Source organism: Vulpes lagopus, chromosome 24 (genome assembly GCF_018345385.1).
Source record: "Vulpes lagopus strain Blue_001 chromosome 24, ASM1834538v1, whole genome shotgun sequence".
Lineage (NCBI taxonomy): Eukaryota > Metazoa > Chordata > Mammalia > Carnivora > Canidae > Vulpes > Vulpes lagopus.
The window spans coordinates 2,950,620-2,972,286 of record NC_054847.1 but is presented as its reverse complement, the minus strand read 5'-3'; the positions used below and the strand labels follow the sequence as shown (position 1 = coordinate 2,972,286).

Here is a 21,667-nt window from a genome sequence, read left to right as displayed (position 1 = left end):
ATGAACAAAAAACCAAAACAGCAACAGCTGCCCAGCTTATTTTATATGTAGTGCCATAGATATCTCCCTGTTGGTGCCTAAGCCTTGCTGCCTGACCCTGAACCTCCATTTCCTCATCTAAGAACTTGGGTTCATATATACTATATCCCTCGCAGTTGTAAGGATCAAACAAAATAAAAATCTGCAGGGTGCCTGGAGGTAAAGCTCTCAGTAAGCTTCTCCCTCCCTTTTTTTCCTTACTCCTTCATGCAAAGTCTAGGAGTGCGGGTCACAGTAACTAAAACTTCTTCAGAGATGGGAGAGATATGCACAAGCGGAGTTGTCTATGAAAGTAGGAGTTTAATTCTCCAGTGGAAGCTGGCCATGTGCAGAGAATCCTGCTCTGGGGCTGCTGGGGTGAGGGGTTGGGGTTTCTGCCTCCTAAGGAGCTCTCCACTCAGCTGAACCAGGGGGGCAGAGCAGGAGGGAAAGGACAGATGGCAAAGTGCTAGCTATACTGAGGCTAAAGAGGCACAGGGAGAGCTGGCGGGAGGTGGCAGGGTGGTGGGGCTGAAAAACTTATGGGCACAGGTCCAGGAATGGGTGGGCCAAGTCCCAAGAGGGGCCCAGGAGAGGATGAGCAAGAAGAGCCCCAGGGAAGAGATGGCTAACCAGCCCCACTTGTCTCAGGGTAGACTGCAGGCTGAGGGCAGGGATGAGAATAGCAGTACCTACCGATCACCCTCACTTAGCTAACCACATGATGGCAGTTGTCTCATAGCAACTAAAAAGGAGTACTGCTGATTCTCTTCATATTGATGAGGAGGAAGGGGGCTCAGAGGGACTCTATAAGTTGTCCATAATGGGGGAGTTGGGTGGAATTTGTGGTAGGCTTCAAAGCTCCTGTTCTGTCCTCTGTGACATGGAGCCAGGTCGCAGGTGAGGGGGAGGAGTCATGTATGGTTAAGTAATGGCAGGAAGACCTGGGCTCTATCAATATTTGGGATAAGTCAACCATTAGCCAGTTTTAGCCTTGCCCCTTGGTGGGCTCCACTGGCAGTTTCTGGGTTAAGCCTGGCCAGCTTTAGCTCTTCTGGGGACTCCTTGGGGCTTGGCCAGGAATGGATATGGAAGGGCAAGTAGGGGGCAATGTCTGCCCTCTCTGTTCAGGATATTTCTCCATGGCAGGTGGTTCCTCACCTGTTCCCACCCAGAGGGTGACAGTTCTGTCAAAGGGGACAAATGAGCAGCAGCTTAGGTCACTGAAACAGCTGAAAAAATGAGTTTTAAGAGGATCTGTCAAGAAAGAAACAAAGGCATTGAAACTAGTCATCATGAGGGCATTTGGCTGGCTTAGTAGAGCATATGACTCTTGATCTTGGGGTTGTAAGTTTGAGCCCCATGTTGGGTGTATAGATTACCTAAAAATATAAATCTTAATAAAAAAGAATGTAGTCATCATGGGAGAGGCAGAATTCTGATGGACTTTATTGCACTTATTTATTTTGTGGTTTAGTATTATTTTTAAGTTCTATATGGGGGGACGAGGAATCCATCATAATCTTTCTAGTTCCCAGAAATTCTCAAATCAGACTCTGTTCTCTTGGACCTGTGCATGAGTTATTAATCCTCATGGTATCAGAGTTTTCAATGTTCACATGATTTGTCTTTGCATATTCCATTTCTTTGTAGAAAATCTCCACCTTTCCACCCATATGGCCCACTGTTTTCTCTATCTTCTTTACTATATTGTGAGTCTATTTGTGGGTCTACTACATATGTTGACTCTTTTCTTCTTGATTATTGGTTAATTTTTTGCTTCATTACCTGTCTCATAATTTTTACAGAATGCTGAAAATTATTTAAAAAGGAATCATAGCAACTGAAGATTGTATTTTTTTCCTATCAGAAAATGCTTCTCCCTTCTGGTTCAATCAAGAACTAAGCTGGTGGGGATCCCTGGATGGCTCAGCGGTTTAGTGCCTGCCATCAGCCCAAGGCGTGATCCTGGAGTCCTAGGATTGAGTCCCACGTCAGGCTCCCTGTATGGAGCCTGCTTCTCCCTCTGCCTGTGTCTCTGCCCTCTCTCTCTCTCTCTCTCTCTCTCTCTCTTCTTTCTCTCTCTCTCTCTGTCTCTCATGAATAAATAAATAAAATCTTTAAAAAAAAAAAAAAAGAACTAAGCTGGTATCAGCTGGTCTTTCACCAGACATTACAGGCCAGAAAGGAGTGGCATTATATGTTCAAAGTGCTCAAAGAAAAAAAAAATTACAACCAAGAATACTCTATCTAGCAAGGCTATCTTTCAGAATAGAAAGAGAAATAAAAAAGGTGGAGGGAGGGGGAAGAAGGAGGGATAAAGTGCTTCCCTGACAAAGAAAAGTTGGAGTTCATCAACACTAAGTTAGCCTTACAAGATATGTTAAAGGGAATTCTTTAATGGAAAGAGAAGGCCATGAGTAGAAGTGAAAAAAAAAAAAAAAAGGAAAAACTTTCACGATGAACAAAATGGCAATAATTACTATAAATGTAGATGCTCAAATCAGATTAAATGCTCAAATCAAAAGACATAGGGTGAGACGCCTGGGTAGCTCAGCAGTTGAGCCTCTGCCTTCAGCTCAGGGTGTGATCCTGGAGTTCTGGGATCGAGTCCTGCATCAGGCTTCCTACAGGGAGCCTGCTTCTCCCTCTTCCTATGTCTCTGTCTCTCTCTGTGTCTCTTATGAATAAATAAATAAAATCTTAAAAAAAAAGACATAGGTAACTGAATGGCTAAAACAAACAAACAAAATCCATCTATCACTGCCTATAGGAGACTCACTTCAGACCTAAATGATACAGATTGAAAAATGAAAAAATAGAAAAAATATATACCATGCAAATAAAAAAAGCTGGGATAGCAATACTTATATCAGACGAAATAGACTTTAAAATAAAGACTATAGCAAGAGACAAAGAAGGGCACTACATAATGATAAAAGGGTCAATCCAACAAAAGAATATAACAATTGTAAATGTCTATACACCATAAGACCACATATACAACATAAGAGCACCTAAATACATGAAGCAAATATTAACAGACATAAAGGAAGAAATCAACAGTAATACAATAATAGTAGGGGACATTTACATAATGGATAGATCATTCAGACAGAAAATCAACAAGGAAACAGTGGTTTTGAATAATACATTACACTAGATAAACCTGATATATAGATATATATGGAACATTCCACTGAAAACAAATAGAATATTTGGAGCATTCCAAATACTTCAAGGATATATGGAGCATTCTCCAGGATTGATCACATTAGGCCACAAACACAAATCTCAATGAATTTAAGAAGATTTAAATCATATCAAGCATCTTTTCTAACCACAACTGTATGAAACTAGAAATCAGTTGCAAAAAAAAAAAATCTGGAAAGCACTAAAAACCATGGAGGCTAAACAACATGCTACTAAATGATGAATGTGTCAACTAAGAAATCAAAGAGGAAACCAACAAATACATGGAGGCAAATGAAAATAAAACCACAATGGTCCAATATCTTTGGGACACAGCAAAGATTCTGAGAGGGAAATTTATAGCATTACAGGTCTACCTCAAGAAACAAGAAAAAGAAAAAAAAAAAAAAGAAAAGAAAAGAAACAAGAAAAATCTCAAATAAACACCTAAAGATGCTAGGAAAAGAAGAACAAAGCTCAGAGCTATCAGAAGGAAGGGAACAATAAAGATCAGAGCAGAAATAATGAAATAAAAATTAAAAACACATTTGTATACATAATTTTATAAAATTTTATAATTTACAAATTATAATTATACTTTTTATATATGTAATATATACTATAATTATAATTTTATAATTAAAAAATTAAAAACAACATACTTAATGGTGAATAACTAAAATCTTATTATCTAAGATCAGGAACAAGACACTTATTCAACATAGTACTGGCAGCCTTGGCTGCAGCAATCAGACCAAGATTAATAATAATAAATAAAACTCATTCATCCACATTGGTAAAGGAGTAAAACAGTCACTATTTGCAGATGATCTGAAACTATCTATTGAAAACCCTAAAAACTCCACCAAAAATCTATTAGAACTGATAAATGAATTCAGTAAAGTTACAGGACATGAAATTAATATACAGAAATCTGTTCCATTTCTGTACACTAATAATGAGGTAGTAGAAAGAGAAATTAAGACAACAGTCCCATTTAAAATGACACCACTCTCTCCTTCAGCCATTAAAGATGCCGAAAGGAAAGAAGGCTAAGAAGGTGATCCCGGCTCCTACTGTTATGAAGAAGCAGGAGGCTAAGAACGTGGTCAGTCTCCTGTTCAAGAAAAGACCCAAGAATTTTGGCATTGGATAAGACATTCAGCCCAAAAGGGACCTCAATTGCTTTGTCAAATGTCCCTGCTATGTCTGGCTGCAGCAGCAAAGGGCTATTTTCTATAAACATCTAAAAGTGCCTCACCTAGATGTTGGACTGCCAAACAGCTACTCAAATGCTTAAGCTTGTCTACAAATACAGACAAGAGACAAAGCAAAAGAAGAAATAGAGATTGTTGGTTCAGGCTGAGAAGAAAGCTGCTGGCAAAGGGGATATACTCGCTAAGAGGCTACCTGTCCTTCAAGGTAGAATTAATATTGTCATCATTGGGATGCCTGGGTGGCTCAGCGGTTGAGCCTCTGCCTTCGGCTCAGGGCGTGATCCTGGTCCTGGGATTGAGTCCCATATTAGGCTCCCTGCGAGGAGCCTGCTTCTCCCTCTGCCTGTCTCTACCTCTCTCTGTGTGTCTCTCATGAATAAATAAATAAAATTGAAAAGAACATATTGTCATCGCCTTGGTGGAAAACAAGAAAGCTCAGCTGGTAGTGTTTGCACATGATATGAATCCCATTAAGCTGGTTGTCTTCCTGCCTGCACTGTGTTATAAGAGGGGGGTTCCCTACTGCATTATCAAGGGGACAGGCTGGGGTGTCTGGTCCACAAGAAGACCTTTAACACTGTTGTGTTCACAGAGGTTAACTTGGAAAACAAAGGAGCTCTGGCTAAGCTGGTAGAAACTATCAAGACCAATTACAATGGCAGATATAATGAGAAAAACTGCCACTGGGGAAGCAATGTCCTAGGTCTAAAATCGGTAGCTCACATTGCCAAATTGGAAAAGGCAAAGGCTAAAGAACTGGCCACCAAACCAGACTGAGTGGATGCTGTTGAATTTTCTGTACATATAAGTAATACAAAGTTCTCTTTAAAAAAATAAAAAATAAATAAAATTATACCACCCCCCAAGAATAAATTAAAACAAGGAGTTAAAAGATGTATACTCTGAAACTTATAAGATATTGGTGATACTAAAGATGACCAGAACAAATAGAAAGGTATGTCATGGCCATGGATTAGAAGAATTAGTATAGTTAAAATGTCCCTACTACCCAAAGCAATCTATAGATTCAATGCAATTCCTATCAATACAAATAGCATTTTTCACAGAACTAGAGCAAACAATCATAAAATTTGTATAGAGAGTATTATGCTAAGCAAAATAAGTCAATTAAAGAAAGACAAATATCATATGATTCAGTCATATGTGGAAATTAAGAAACAAAACAAATAGGAAGGGAAAACAGAGAGGCAAATAAAGAAGCCGATTCTTAACTATAAAGGACAAACTTATGGTTACTAAAGGGGAGGGGGTGGGGAGAATGGGTTATATAGGTGATGAGGATTAAGGAGAGCACTTGTGATGAGCACCAAGTGTTGTATGGAAGTGAAGAATCACTATATTGTACACTTGAAACTGATGTTACTCTAAACTAACTGGAATTGAAGTAAAAACTTTTTTTTTTCAGTAGGCTACACACCCAGCATGGAGCCCAATGTGGGGCTTGAACTCACTTTAACTCATGACCCTGAGATCAAGACCTAAGCTGAGATTGAGTCCGACACTTAACACACTGAGCCACCCAGGTGCCCTTTAAGTAAAAATTTTAAAAAATATTTTTTAAATTAAAAATTTGTATGGATCCACAAAAGACCTGAATAGCTAAAGCAATCTTCAGAAAGTAGAACAAAGCTGGAGTTATCACAATCTCAGATTTCATGATATACTACAAAGCAATAGAATCGAAACAGTATGATACTAGCACAAAAATAGACACCATAGACCAAGAGTACAGGAGATCACCAAAATACCCATACTTATATGATCAATTAATCTACAACAAAGGAGGCAAGACATGGGGAAAAGACAGTCTTTTCAATAAATGCCGTTGGAGAAACTAGACACTTAATGCAAAAGAATAAACCTGGGGCACCTGGGTAGCTCAGTCAACTGATCTTGATCTCAGCTCAGGTCTTGATCTCAGGGTCATGAGTTAAAGCCTCACACTGGGTTCCATACTGGACATGGAGTCTACTTAAAAATATATATTTTTTTATTTTTATTATTTTTAAAATATTTTATTTATTTATTCATGATATACAGAGAGAGAGAGAGAGAGGCAGAGACACAGGCAGAGGGAGAAGCAGGCTCCAAGCAGGGAGCCTGACGTGGGACTTGATCCCGGGTCTCCAGGATCGCGCCCTGGGCCAAAGGCAGGCACCAAACCGCTGAGCCACCCAGGCTCACCCAGAAAATAATTTTTTTAATTAAAGAAAAAAGAATGAACCTAGATCACTATCTTACACCATATACAAAATTTAATCATAGTGGATTAAAGACTTTAATATAAGACCTTAAACCACAAAACTCCTAGAAGAAAACATAGGTAATAATAAACCCCTTGGCATTGATCTTAGTGCTGTTTTTTTCAATCTGACTGTAAAGGCAAAGAAAACAAAAGCAAAATTAAACAAATGAAACTACACTGAACTAAGAAGCTTCTGCACACTGAGGAAAACTATCAACGAAATGAAGAGGCAATCCACTGAATAGGAGAAGATATATTCAAATCATACATTTGATAAATGGCTGATATCTAAAATACATAAAGAACTCAGATATCTCAATGCCAAAAAATGATCTGATTAAAAAATGGGTGGAGAATCTGAATAGAAATTTTTCAAGCCATACAGACATATGACATATGAAATTTTTCAAGCCATCCAATAGACATATGAAAAGATGGGTGTTCAACATCACTAATTATTAGGGAAATAAAAATAAAAACCACAATGAGATGTATCACACCTGTCAGAATGGCCATCATCAAAAAGACAAGCAATAACAAGGGTTGGCAAGGATGTGGACAAAAAAGGAACCCTGGTTTACTATTGGTGGGAATGTAAACTGGTACAGCCACTATGGGAAACAGCATAATTTTCCTCCAAAATTTAAAATAGAATTACCATATAATCTAGGAATTCCACTACTGGGTATCTTACTGAAGAAAATGAAAACACTAATTTAAAAAGGTATCTGCACCCCTATGTTCACTGCAGCATTATTTACAATGGCCAAGATATGGAAACCTAAGTGTCCATGGATGAAGATGATATGGCAAATACACACAATAGAATACTACTCAGCCATAAAAAAGAATGAAGTCTTACTATGTGCAAGAACACAAATGGACCTAGAGGGTATTATTCTAAGTGAAATAAGTCAGAGAAAGACAAATACCACATGATTTATGTAGATTTATGATCCTACCTATGTAGGATCAAACAAACAAAACAAAATAAAACCCAGATTCATAAATATAGAAAACAGACTGCAAGCGGGGAAGGGAATTTATGGAAGTATGAAGTGGACAAAGAGGATCAAGAATTGAAAACTTCCTGTTATAAAATAAATAAGTCATGAGAATATAATGTACAACATGAGAATATAGTCAATAATACTGTATTAACTTTGTATGGTGACAGATGGTAACTAGACTTTGGAGGTAATTCTGTAGTGTATGCAAATATCAAATCACTATGTTGTATACCTGAACACAATATAATGTGCCCATCCTATCTCAATAATAAAAAAAATAACTATACTGGGATGAAGTTTGACCTCAGTTATAGTTAGAAACAGACCCTATCTGATTTATATAATGTCAAGACACTCTCACTTTTGGACTGAAAGCCTGACAGGTCGACTTTGTCTGTTCCAAAGATGCAGAAAGTTGTTCTGCCTTTTGGCAGTTTTAAACTCTGCTCTTCAGTTTCCTACCTTAGGCTGCTTCCAAACTTGTCAGATATTTTATGAAAGAGATTGGCAGTTTGTTTGAGCTAAGCCCTTTTTCTGGATAGGACTTTGTTTCCCAGATATCTAAGACTAAGGGAGATTAGATTCTATCATTTAAAAACACTTCAGTCTCCTGTGAAGCCTTCAGATGCATTAAATAAGCAAATTAATGGGGGGGGGGACATAAAATAGCTGCCACATTTAAAAATGTTAAATAGGAGAGAAGGAAGATAGTGGTGGAGTACGAGGACTCCAGGCACACTTCACCCCTGAACACAACTAGAGAGCTGTCAAATCATCCTAAATATCCTAGGAATCAACCCAAAGACAGGCAGAACAAACTCCACAACTAAAGGGAGAGAAGAGAAGTGCCTGGCTGGTTAGTCAGGTAAGCATTTGCCTTAGGCTTAGGTCATGATCCCAGGGTGCTTGAATCCAGCCCCATATTGAGTGCGCTGCTCAGCAGAAAGTCTGCTTCTCCCTTTCCCTCTGCCCCCTACTTCTTGTACCCCTTATGCTCTCTATGAAAGAAAGAAAGAGAAAGAAAGAAAGAAAAGAAAAGAAAAGAAAAGAAAAGAAAAGAAAAGAAAAGAAAAGCAAGCAGCCACACTGAAGAAGGTGCAGGGCAGCCTGGCTGGCTCAGTGGTTTAGCACCGCCTTCGGTCCAGTCCCACGGACCGATCCTTCGGATCAAGTCCCATGTCTGGCTCCCTGTATGGAGCCTGCTTCTCTCCTCTGCCTGTATCTCTGCCTCTCTCTCTCTCTCTCTCTCTCTCTCTGTGTGTCCCTCATGAATAAAATAAATGGCCACCAAACCAGACTGAGTGGATGCTGTTGAATTTTCTGTACATATAAGTAATACAAAGTTCTCTTTAAAAAAATAAAAAATAAATAAAATTATACCACCCCCCAAGAATAAATTAAAACAAGGAGTTAAAAGATGTATACTCTGAAACTTATAAGATATTGGTGATACTAAAGATGACCAGAACAAATAGAAAGGTATGTCATGGCCATGGATTAGAAGAATTAGTATAGTTAAAATGTCCCTACTACCCAAAGCAATCTATAGATTCAATGCAATTCCTATCAATACAAATAGCATTTTTCACAGAACTAGAGCAAACAATCATAAAATTTGTATAGAGAGTATTATGCTAAGCAAAATAAGTCAATTAAAGAAAGACAAATATCATATGATTCAGTCATATGTGGAAATTAAGAAACAAAACAAATAGGAAGGGAAAACAGAGAGGCAAATAAAGAAGCCGATTCTTAACTATAAAGGACAAACTTATGGTTACTAAAGGGGAGGGGGTGGGGAGAATGGGTTATATAGGTGATGAGGATTAAGGAGAGCACTTGTGATGAGCACCAAGTGTTGTATGGAAGTGAAGAATCACTATATTGTACACTTGAAACTGATGTTACTCTAAACTAACTGGAATTGAAGTAAAAACTTTTTTTTTTCAGTAGGCTACACACCCAGCATGGAGCCCAATGTGGGGCTTGAACTCACTTTAACTCATGACCCTGAGATCAAGACCTAAGCTGAGATTGAGTCCTGACACTTAACACACTGAGCCACCCAGGTGCCCTTTAAGTAAAAATTTTAAAAAATATTTTTTAAATTAAAAATTTGTATGGATCCACAAAAGACCTGAATAGCTAAAGCAATCTTCAGAAAGTAGAACAAAGCTGGAGTTATCACAATCTCAGATTTCATGATATACTACAAAGCAATAGAATCGAAACAGTATGATACTAGCACAAAAATAGACACCATAGACCAAGAGTACAGGAGATCACCAAAATACCCATACTTATATGATCAATTAATCTACAACAAAGGAGGCAAGACATGGGGAAAAGACAGTCTTTTCAATAAATGCCGTTGGAGAAACTAGACACTTAATGCAAAAGAATAAACCTGGGGCACCTGGGTAGCTCAGTCAACTGATCTTGATCTCAGCTCAGGTCTTGATCTCAGGGTCATGAGTTAAAGCCTCACACTGGGTTCCATACTGGACATGGAGTCTACTTAAAAATATATATTTTTTTATTTTTATTATTTTTAAAATATTTTATTTATTTATTCATGATATACAGAGAGAGAGAGAGAGAGGCAGAGACACAGGCAGAGGGAGAAGCAGGCTCCAAGCAGGGAGCCTGACGTGGGACTTGATCCCGGGTCTCCAGGATCGCGCCCTGGGCCAAAGGCAGGCACCAAACCGCTGAGCCACCCAGGCTCACCCAGAAAATAATTTTTTTAATTAAAGAAAAAAGAATGAACCTAGATCACTATCTTACACCATATACAAAATTTAATCATAGTGGATTAAAGACTTTAATATAAGACCTTAAACCACAAAACTCCTAGAAGAAAACATAGGTAATAATAAACCCCTTGGCATTGATCTTAGTGCTGTTTTTTTCAATCTGACTGTAAAGGCAAAGAAAACAAAAGCAAAATTAAACAAATGAAACTACACTGAACTAAGAAGCTTCTGCACACTGAGGAAAACTATCAACGAAATGAAGAGGCAATCCACTGAATAGGAGAAGATATATTCAAATCATACATTTGATAAATGGCTGATATCTAAAATACATAAAGAACTCAGATATCTCAATGCCAAAAAATGATCTGATTAAAAAATGGGTGGAGAATCTGAATAGAAATTTTTCAAGCCATACAGACATATGACATATGAAATTTTTCAAGCCATCCAATAGACATATGAAAAGATGGGTGTTCAACATCACTAATTATTAGGGAAATAAAAATAAAAACCACAATGAGATGTATCACACCTGTCAGAATGGCCATCATCAAAAAGACAAGCAATAACAAGGGTTGGCAAGGATGTGGACAAAAAAGGAACCCTGGTTTACTATTGGTGGGAATGTAAACTGGTACAGCCACTATGGGAAACAGCATAATTTTCCTCCAAAATTTAAAATAGAATTACCATATAATCTAGGAATTCCACTACTGGGTATCTTACTGAAGAAAATGAAAACACTAATTTAAAAAGGTATCTGCACCCCTATGTTCACTGCAGCATTATTTACAATGGCCAAGATATGGAAACCTAAGTGTCCATGGATGAAGATGATATGGCAAATATACACAATATAATACTACTCAGCCATAAAAAAGAATGAAGTCTTACTATGTGCAAGAACACAAATGGACCTAGAGGGTATTATTCTAAGTGAAATAAGTCAGAGAAAGACAAATACCACATGATTTATGTAGATTTATGATCCTACCTATGTAGGATCAAACAAACAAAACAAAATAAAACCCAGATTCATAAATATAGAAAACAGGCTGCAAGCGGGGAAGGAATTTATGGAAGTATGAAGTGGACAAAGAGGATCAAGAATTGAAAACTTCCTGTTATAAAATAAATAAGTCATGAGAATATAATGTACAACATGAGAATATAGTCAATAATACTGTATTAACTTTGTATGGTGACAGATGGTAACTAGACTTTGGAGGTAATTCTGTAGTGTATGCAAATATCAAATCACTATGTTGTATACCTGAACACAATATAATGTGCCCATCCTATCTCAATAATAAAAAAAATAACTATACTGGGATGAAGTTTGACCTCAGTTATAGTTAGAAACAGACCCTATCTGATTTATATAATGTCAAGACACTCTCACTTTTGGACTGAAAGCCTGACAGGTCGACTTTGTCTGTTCCAAAGATGCAGAAAGTTGTTCTGCCTTTTGGCAGTTTTAAACTCTGCTCTTCAGTTTCCTACCTTAGGCTGCTTCCAAACTTGTCAGATATTTTATGAAAGAGATTGGCAGTTTGTTTGAGCTAAGCCCTTTTTCTGGATAGGACTTTGTTTCCCAGATATCTAAGACTAAGGGAGATTAGATTCTATCATTTAAAAACACTTCAGTCTCCTGTGAAGCCTTCAGATGCATTAAATAAGCAAATTAATGGGGGGGGGGACATAAAATAGCTGCCACATTTAAAAATGTTAAATAGGAGAGAAGGAAGATAGTGGTGGAGTACGAGGACTCCAGGCACACTTCACCCCTGAACACAACTAGAGAGCTGTCAAATCATCCTAAATATCCTAGGAATCAACCCAAAGACAGGCAGAACAAACTCCACAACTAAAGGGAGAGAAGAGAAGTGCCTGGCTGGTTAGTCAGGTAAGCATTTGCCTTAGGCTTAGGTCATGATCCCAGGGTGCTTGAATCGAGCCCCATATTGAGTGCACTGCTCAGCAGAAAGTCTGCTTCTCCCTTTCCCTCTGCCCCCTACTTCTTGTACCCCTTATGCTCTCTATGAAAGAAAGAAAAGAAAGAAAGAAAAGAAAAGAAAAGAAAAGAAAAGAAAAGAAAAGAAAAGAAAAGAAAAGCAAGCAGCCACATTGAAGAAGGTGCAGGGCAGCCTGGCTGGCTCAGTGGTTTAGCACCGCCTTCGGTCCAGTCCCACGGACCGATCCTTCGGATCAAGTCCCATGTCTGGCTCCCTGTATGGAGCCTGCTTCTCTCCTCTGCCTGTATCTCTGCCTCTCTCTCTCTCTCTCTCTCTCTCTCTCTCTCTCTCTGTGTGTGTGTGTCCCTCATGAATAAAATAAAATCTTAAAAAAAAAAAAAGAAGTTGGGAAGTGCAGAGATCCAGTTTGGGAGAGAAACAGAGAGACCGACTAACACACAGGGGAGCACACAGAGAAAATTAATCCCTGTAGAAATTGGCTTGGAGGGCAGCCCCGGCGGTGCAGCGGTTTAGTGCGGCCTGCAGCCCGGGGTATGATCCTGTAGACCTGGGATCGAGTCCCAGGTCGGGCTCCTTGCGTGGAGCCTGCTTTTCCCTCTGCCTGTGTCTCTGCCTCTCTCTCTCTCTCTGAATAAATAAATAAAAAATCTTAAAAAAAAAAAATTGGCTTGGAAACTAAGAGGGGCAATGAGTCAAGCAACTTGTAGGGTTAAAGCCTGGTGTCTTAAGGTCAGTGGGTTTGGTGCTGGGGAGAGTGCCCAGAGGCATTGAGGCTGCTCTTGAAGAGAAGGCAGGGCAAACAGCCTGCAGACATACATCGTGGAAATAGCAATCTGAACAGCACCTGAGACACACAGTGGGGAGGTTATTTGCTCATCTTATATACCGTGTCCCAGAGAGGCAGTGTTCATGAAGAGACCCTTCCAGGAACAAAGGAACTGGCAGGTGCCATTTCCCACCCCACCCCTCACCATATTCTTAGGACCATCTGTGGGAACCAGCACGGCACTGATACTTGCTACCTAACTTGCTTACACTAAGCCCTGCCCTCCTGAACTCTGGTAACCACCCTTCCTAGTCATGCTTGCCTCTGTCCCAGCACCATGGGCCACCTCCCCACAAGACTGATCCAAACCCCTGCTCACATCACACATCTAGATTGGGGAGTTTTGTGGAGCCTCGGTCCTGTTAGTGGTGAAGACAGGTATCATTTCACAAATAGACTGGAGCACACCTAGTTAAAATGCACCACATTTGGGTTACGGACCAATCACTGCCCACAACAGGCGCTTTGCCAATGGCAGGCCTGAAGGATAAAGCAGCCAGGACAAAACAGCAGAATGTATGCAGCACACCTTGGAGACACTCCTGGAAGAATCGGGCCCTGGGGAACAGGGGACACTACATGTCAGGTCACTAAAAACCTCTTCTCCATAAAGCCATTACCCTCAAGAAGCCATTAACTAGAAGATGTAGCTGACTGTTCTAACATGGAGAAACAGGAGAAACATGGAGAAACAGACTAAGAGAAAATGAGAAGACAGAGAAATTTGTCCCAAATGCAAGAACAGAACAAGGCCACAGCCAGAGATCAAAGTGAAACAGACAGAAGTAACAAACCTGAGGGAGTGTTTAAAACATCGATCATTACGATCATTACGACAGTCACTGGGCTTGAGAAAAGAATGAAGACATCAGTGAGGCCCTTAACACAGAGATAAAAAAGAACCAATCAGAGGTGAAGAGTGCAACAAATGAGATTAGAAACACATTTAATGGAATGAAAAGCAGGCTGGAAGAAGCAGAAGAGTGAATTAATGACCTAAAAGACAGAATAATGGAAAGTAATCAAGCTGAACAAAAGAGAGAAAAAAGATTTATGCAAATATAGGAATAAATGTAGGAAAATCAGTGACTCCATCACATGTATATATCAAATGTATAAAACATTTGCATTACAGGAGTCTCAGAAGGAAAAGAAGAGAAAAGGAAGCAGAAAATTTATTTCGAGAAATAAAAGCTGAAAACTTGCCTAGTCTAGGGAAGAAAACAAATATCCAGATCCAAGAGACACAGAGAACCCCCCACTCCAGAAAGTTAACAAAAGCAGAGACACACCAAGACATACTATTATTAAGTAGGCAAAATATAGCGATAAAGAAAAAAAATTTTAAGCAGCAAAACAACAACAACAACAAAGTAACATACAAGTGAAACCCCTGAAGCTATTGGGAGATTTTTCAGCAGACAGTTTCCAAGCCAGAAAAGAATGGCATGATATATTCAAAGTGCTGAATGGGAAAAATCTACAGCCAAGAATACTCTATACAGCATGGCTATCATTCAGAATAGGAGAGATAAAGAGTTTACTAGAAAAACAAAAACTAAAGGAGCACCACTCAACCAGCTCTGCAAGAAATATTAAAGGACCCCCTTTGAGTGGAAAATAAAGAGCAAAAGTGACAGTATGAAGGTAGGAAACACAAATGCAGTAAAAACAAATATTTCTGTAAAAAAATCAGTCAAGGGGGATCCCTGGGTGGCGCAGCGGTTTGGCGCCTGCCTTTGGCCCAGGGCGCGATCCTGCAGACCCGGGATCGAATCCCACATCGGGCTCCCGGTGCATGGAGCCTGCTTCTCCCTCTGCCTGTGTCTCTGCCTCTCTCTCTCTCTCTGTGACTATCATAAAAAAAAAAAAAAAAATTAAAAAAAAATCAGTCAAGGAACTCACAAGATAAAAGTATGTAAAATATGGCACCATATACCTAAAATGTAGGGAGGAATAAAAAATGGGTTCAAAATTAAACAGGCTGAGTTTAGACTGCTATATGCAGAAGAAGTTATGTAAAAATCTAATGATAACAATCAAGACCACTAATAAATACCAAAGAATAAAGAAAAAGAAATCCAAATATATCACTAAAAAATACCAGCAAACCATTAAAAAGACAAAAAGGATCAGAGAAATCTTCAGAAACAGCCACAAAACTAGTAGTAAAATGGCAATGAGCACATATATAACAATAATTTTACTTTGAATATAAATGGACTAAACACTCCAATCAAAAGACATAGAGTGACAGAATGAATTAAAAAACAAGACCCATCAATATGTTGCCTATAAGAGAGTCATTTCAGGGGAGAGAGAAATATCTATCATGCAAATGGATGTCAAAAGAAAGCCAGAGTAGCAATATTTGTATCAGACAAAACAGGCTTTTTTTTTTTTTTAGATTTTATTTATTTACTCATGAGAGAGAGAGAGAGAGAGAGAGAGAGGCAGAGACACAGGCAGAGGGAGAAGCAGGCTCCATGCAGGGAGCTGGATGTGGGAATGGATCCTGGGACTCCAGGACCACGCCCTGGGCCAAAGGCAGGCACTAAATCGCTGAGCCACCCAGGGATCCCCCAAAATAGGCTTTCAAAGGAAGACTGTAAGAAGAGACAAAGAAGGACACTATATAATAATAAAGGAACAGTCTAAGAAGATGATATAGCAATTGTAAATACTTATGCACCCAACGTGGGAGCACCCAAATACGTAGAACAGTTAATAGCATAAAAAAACTGATCTAATTTTAACACTCTGCTTTTTTTTAAACATTTTACTTATTCATTCATGAGAGACACACACACACACACACACAGAGAGGCAGAGACATAGACAGAGGAAGAGGCAGGCTCCATGCAGGGAGCCAGATGTGGGACTCAATCGCTGGACTCCCTGGGATCACGCCCTCAGCCAAAGGCCGAGCCTCAACTGCTGAGCCACTCAGGTGTCCCAACACTCTGCTTTCCTCAATGGACAGATCATCTAAACAGAAAATCAACAAGGAAACAGTGGTTTTCAATGACACACTGGACAAGATGGATTTAACAGATATATTCAGAATATTTAATCTTAAAACAGCAGAATACATATTCTTTTCAGGTGCACATGGAACGTTCTCTAGAATAGATCACATATTAGGCCACAAAACAAGCCTCAGCAAATTCAAGAAGATTGAAGTCATACCACGCACCTTTTAAAAAAAAATTTTTTTTATTCATTTATTTTGAGAGAGCTAGAGAGAGAAGAGAGTACAACCAGGGGGAGGGAAAGAGGAGAGGGAGAAGCAGACACCTGCTGAGCTTGTAGTCCAAACACCATGCCTCTTTTCTGACTACACTGTTATGAAACCAGAAGTCAATCACAAGAAAAAATCTGGAAAGACCACGAATACATAAAGGTTAAATAACATGCTACTAAACAACGAATGAACCAACCAGGAAATAAAAGAAGAAATTGAAAAGTACATGGAAACAAACAAAAATGAAAACACAATATTCCAAAACCTTTGGCATGCAGCAAAAGTGGAGCTAAGAGGGATGTTTATGGCAATACAGGCCTACCTCAAGGAGTAAGAAAAATCTCAAATACACAACCTAACCTTACACCTAAAGGAGCTAGAAAAAAAAACAACATGAAGCTTAAAGCAGCAGAAGGAAGGAAATAAAAAAGATTAGAGCAGAAATAAATAATAGAAACAAAAAATAAAATAAAACAAAATTTAAAAACCCACAATAGAATAGATCAATGAGGGATCCCTGGGTGGCGCAGTGGTTTGGCGCTTGCCTTTGGCCCAGGGCGCGATCCTGGAGACCCGGGATCGAATCCCACATCGGGCTCCCGGTGCATGGAGCCTGCTTCTCCCTCTGCCTGTGTCTCTGCCTCTCTCTCTCTCTGTGACTATCATAAGTAAATAAAAATTTAAAAAAAAATTAAAAAATTAAAAGAATAGATCAATGAAACCAGGGACTAGTCCTTCAAAAAAATCAATAAAATTTATAAACCTCTAGCCAGACTTATCAAGAAAAAACACACTCAAATAAAATCACAAATGAGAGAGGAGAAAAAACCAACACCACATAAATATAAGAGATTATTATAAAAGACTATATGCCAACAAATTGCACAACCTAAGAGAAATGAATACATTCCTAGAAACATATAACTTTCCGTAACTGAAATAGAAAGAAATAGAAAATTTGAACAGACTGATACCAGCAAAGAAGTTGAATCAGTAATCAAAAACTTCCAACAAAGAAAAGTCCAGTGTGGACAGTATGGAGCCTAACTTGGGGCTTGATCTCACAATCCTGAGATCAAGGCTTAAGCTTAAGTTGAGATCAAGAGTTGGATGCTTAACTGACTGAGCCACTCAAGTGACCCTGTCTGCAGCTATATGTAGCAGCTTTATTTATAATTACTGAAACTGGGGCACCTGGGTGGCTCAGTCAGTTAGGCATCTGACTCTTGATGTGGGCTCAGGTCATGATCTCAGGGTTGTGAGTTCAAGCCCTGTATTGGGCTGCACACTGGGTATGTGGGGAAAACATCTGTGTGTAGATTTTTGTGTGAATATAAATTAACACTTGGGAAAATACCAAGGAATATAACATAATATGATAAGATTATGTTTAGTCTGTAAGAAATTGCCAAACTGTCTTAAAATGTAGCTGTACGAGTTTGCATTCACACCAACAATAAATGAGAATTCCTGTTGTTGCAATTCCTCATTAGCATATGGTGTTGTCAGTGTTTTAAGATTTTTGCCATTCTCATAGGTGCATGTGGTATCTCACTGTTGTTTTTATTTGCAATTCTCTATTTACATATAGTGTTGAGCATCTTTCAAATGCTTATTTGCCATCTGTATATCTTCTTTGATGAGGTGTTTGTTCAGATCTTTTGCCCACTTTAACATATATACACACACACACACACACACACACACACACACATATATATAGAAACAGAAAGAAACAGAAAAATAGAAAGAATATACATATATATATTCATAGAGGGAGTAAGCGAGTAGAGGGGTGCAGAAGGAGAGGGAAAAAGAATCCTAGGCAGGCTCCACATCCAGCATAGAGCCCAAAGTGGGGCTCAATCTCACCACTATGAGATCATGACCTGAGCTGAAATCAACAGTCAAATGCTTAACTGGTGACCCTCTTTTGCCCATTTTAAAATTGGGGTTATTTCTTTATTGTTCAGTTTTAAATTGTTTTTAAATATATATATTTTTGGATATCTGTCCTTTATTGTATACGCATTTTTCAAAGATTTTCTCCCTGTCTGTGGCTTGTATTTTCGTTGTGTCAGCAGTGTTTCTTGCAGAGCAGTTTTTAATTTTAATGAAGTCTAAGTTATTATTTTTTTCATGCTTTTGCATCCTTTTGAAAAGTCATCTCAAACCTAAGTTCACCTAGATTTTCTCCTAAATTATCTTCTAGATGCTTTATAGTTTTGATCATCTAGGTCTATGATCTATTTTGAATTAACTTTGGTAAAAGATGTATGGTCTATCTCTATATTCATTTTTATTTTTTACATATGGATGCCTAGTATCAAAACCATCTGTTGAAAAAGATTATCCTTTATCCACAGAATTGCCTTTGCTTCTTTGTCAACAATAAGTACACTACATTTATGTGCATCTGTTTCTGGGCTCTTTACTCTCTTCCATTGATCTACTTGTCTGTTCACTAATACAACACTGTCTTCATTACTGTCACTTTACAGTAATAACTGAAGTCAAATAGTGATGATCTTCAATTTTGTTCTTTTCTTTCAATATTCTGTAGGCTATTCTTAGGTTTTTTTTTTTTCCTCCTCATATAAATTTTAGAATCAGTTTCCCAATACCCATAAAACAACTTGCTAGGATTTTGATTGTGATTGTGCTGGAAGTATAGATCAAGATGGTTAAGAACTGACATTTTGACAACATTGAATCTTCCTATTCATATAATGGAATGTCTCTTTATTCAGATCCTTGATTTCTTTCATGAGAACTTTATCATTTTTCTCATATAGCTCTTATACATATCTATATGTTAGATGCATACCTAAATATCTCATTTTGGGAGGTGTTCGTGTCAATGATATGTTTTAAATCTGAAATTCCAGTTGTTCAGTGCAGATACATAAGAAAGCAATTGACTTTTGTACATTACCTTTGTATCCTGCAACCTTGCTATATAATTCTTTATTCATTCAAGGAAGGTTTTTTTTCTTGTTGATCCTTTGGGATTTTCTAGATAGACAATCATGTCATCTGTGAACAAAGAAAGTTTTACTTCTTCCTTTCCAATCTATATTTTCTTTTCTTGTCTTATTGCATTAACTAGGACTTCCGGTATGATGTTGAATATAGGTAATGACATTGGACATCCTTGCCTATTCCTGATCTTAGGTGGAGCATCTTTTCCCCAAATTAAATATAATGTTAGCTTTAGGTTTTTTGTAGATGTTCTTTATCAAGTTGAGGAAGTTCCCCTCTACTCCTAGTTTACTGAGAGCCTTTATCATAAGGTGTTGGATTTTGTAAAGTATTCCTGCAACTAGTGATATCATCATGTGATTTTGCTTCTTTAGAATGTTTATATGATGAATTTCATTAATTGATTTTGCAATGTTGAAGCAGGGTTACATATTCAGAATCATTCCTTTCTGGTTGTGGTGAGTGATTCTTTTTATGTATTGTTGGATTTGACTTGCTATATTTTGTTGAGATTTTGCGTCTATTTCATGGGACTTATTAGTCTGTAGTTTTCTATTCTTGTAATATCTTTTATCATAAAACTAGTTGGAAAGCATTCCCTCTTCTTCTATTTTTGGGATATATTGTATACACATAGTATAACTTAGCCCTTAAATGTATGGCAGAATTCACCAGTGAACCCATCTGAATTTGATGCTTTCTGTTTTGGAAAGTTAATTACTACTGATTCAATTCTTTTGAATATTGGCCTATTTGGATTATATATCTCTCCTTGTGTGAGTTTTGGCAGACTGTGTCCTTCAAGGAATTGGTCTATTTCATCTAGGTTTTCAAATTTGTGAGCATAAAGTTATTTGTAGCATTTCTTTATTAACCTATTAATGACCTTGGGAATCATAAGTATGGCCCCTCTTTCATTTTTGATATTAGATATTTGTGTCTTCTCTTTTTTCCTTAGTTAACCTGGCCAGAGGTTATCAATTTTGTTGATCTTGCCAAGAACAAGCTTTTTGTTTTGTTGGTTTTCTTTATTGATTTCCTTTTTTCAATTTCATTGATTTCTGCTCTAATTTTTATTATTATTTCTTTTCTTCTGCATACTTTGTATTTAATTTGCCCTTCTTTTTCTAGTTTTGTAAGGTATGGAAACTCAGATTATTGGTTTTATGCCTTTCTTATTTTCTAATATTTGCATTCAGTACTCTAAATTTCCCTCTAATACTGTTCTTGATATCTCACAAATTTTGAAAAATTGAATTTTCATTTTCATTTAATTGGAAATATTTCAAACTTCCCTCGAGACTCTTTGACCCATTTGGTATTTAGCAGTACTCTGTTAATCTTCAAATAATTTGAGATTTTCCAGGTATCTTTCTGTTATTAATTTCTAGTTTACTTCCATCATAGTCTGAAAGCAGACATTATATGATTTCTATTCTTTTAAAGTCTATTTTTATGGTGTGTTTTATGGCCAAGAATGTGATATATTTTTGTGAAAATTCCATGTGAGCTTGAGAAGAATGTGTATTCTACAGTCATTGGATGTTGTATTCTATAGATGTCAAATAGGTCCAGTTGATTAATGGTACTATTCATTTCAACTATGTCCTTACTGATTCTATTCTTGCTGGATCTGTCAATCACTAACAAAAGGAATTTGAAATCTCCAACTGTAAAAATGACCTCATCTATTTCTTTTTGCATGTTTATCATGTTTTTGCTTCATATAATTTGACACTGTTGTTAGGTACAAACATGTTAAATATTGTCATGCCTTTTTAAAGAATTAACTCTTTTATCATTATGTAAGCCTCTCTTTATCCCTCATAATTTTCTTTGCTCTAAAGAAGTCTGCTTTGTCTGAAATTAATGTAACTACTCCAGCTTTCTTTTGTTTTTGTTTTAGTTTTCCAGATTTCTTTTGATTAGTCTTGGCATCGTATTTCTTTACTTTTACTTTTAATGTCTTTCTTTATCCCTTCACCTTATTCCTTTACTTTTAATCTGCCATTGTCTTTATCTATAAAGTAGACCTTGTCTGTTTTCTATTCATTGCCTTTATTCTTTGTTTCTTTTTTTACTTAAAATATTTTTCTGCCTTTTATGATTTTAATTGAGCATTTTATATGATTCCCTTTTTCTTTTCTCTTAGCATATCAATTAGACTTTCTTGGAAA

The 21,667-nt window shown here is 37.6% G+C and overlaps 1 pseudogene; it reads left to right on the top strand.

Annotated features, from left to right (window-relative positions):
* Window positions 1–4,243: 4,243 nt before the first annotated feature.
* Window positions 4,244–5,204, top strand: LOC121482108 (annotated as a pseudogene).
* The last annotated feature ends 16,463 nt before the right edge of the window (window positions 5,205–21,667 follow it).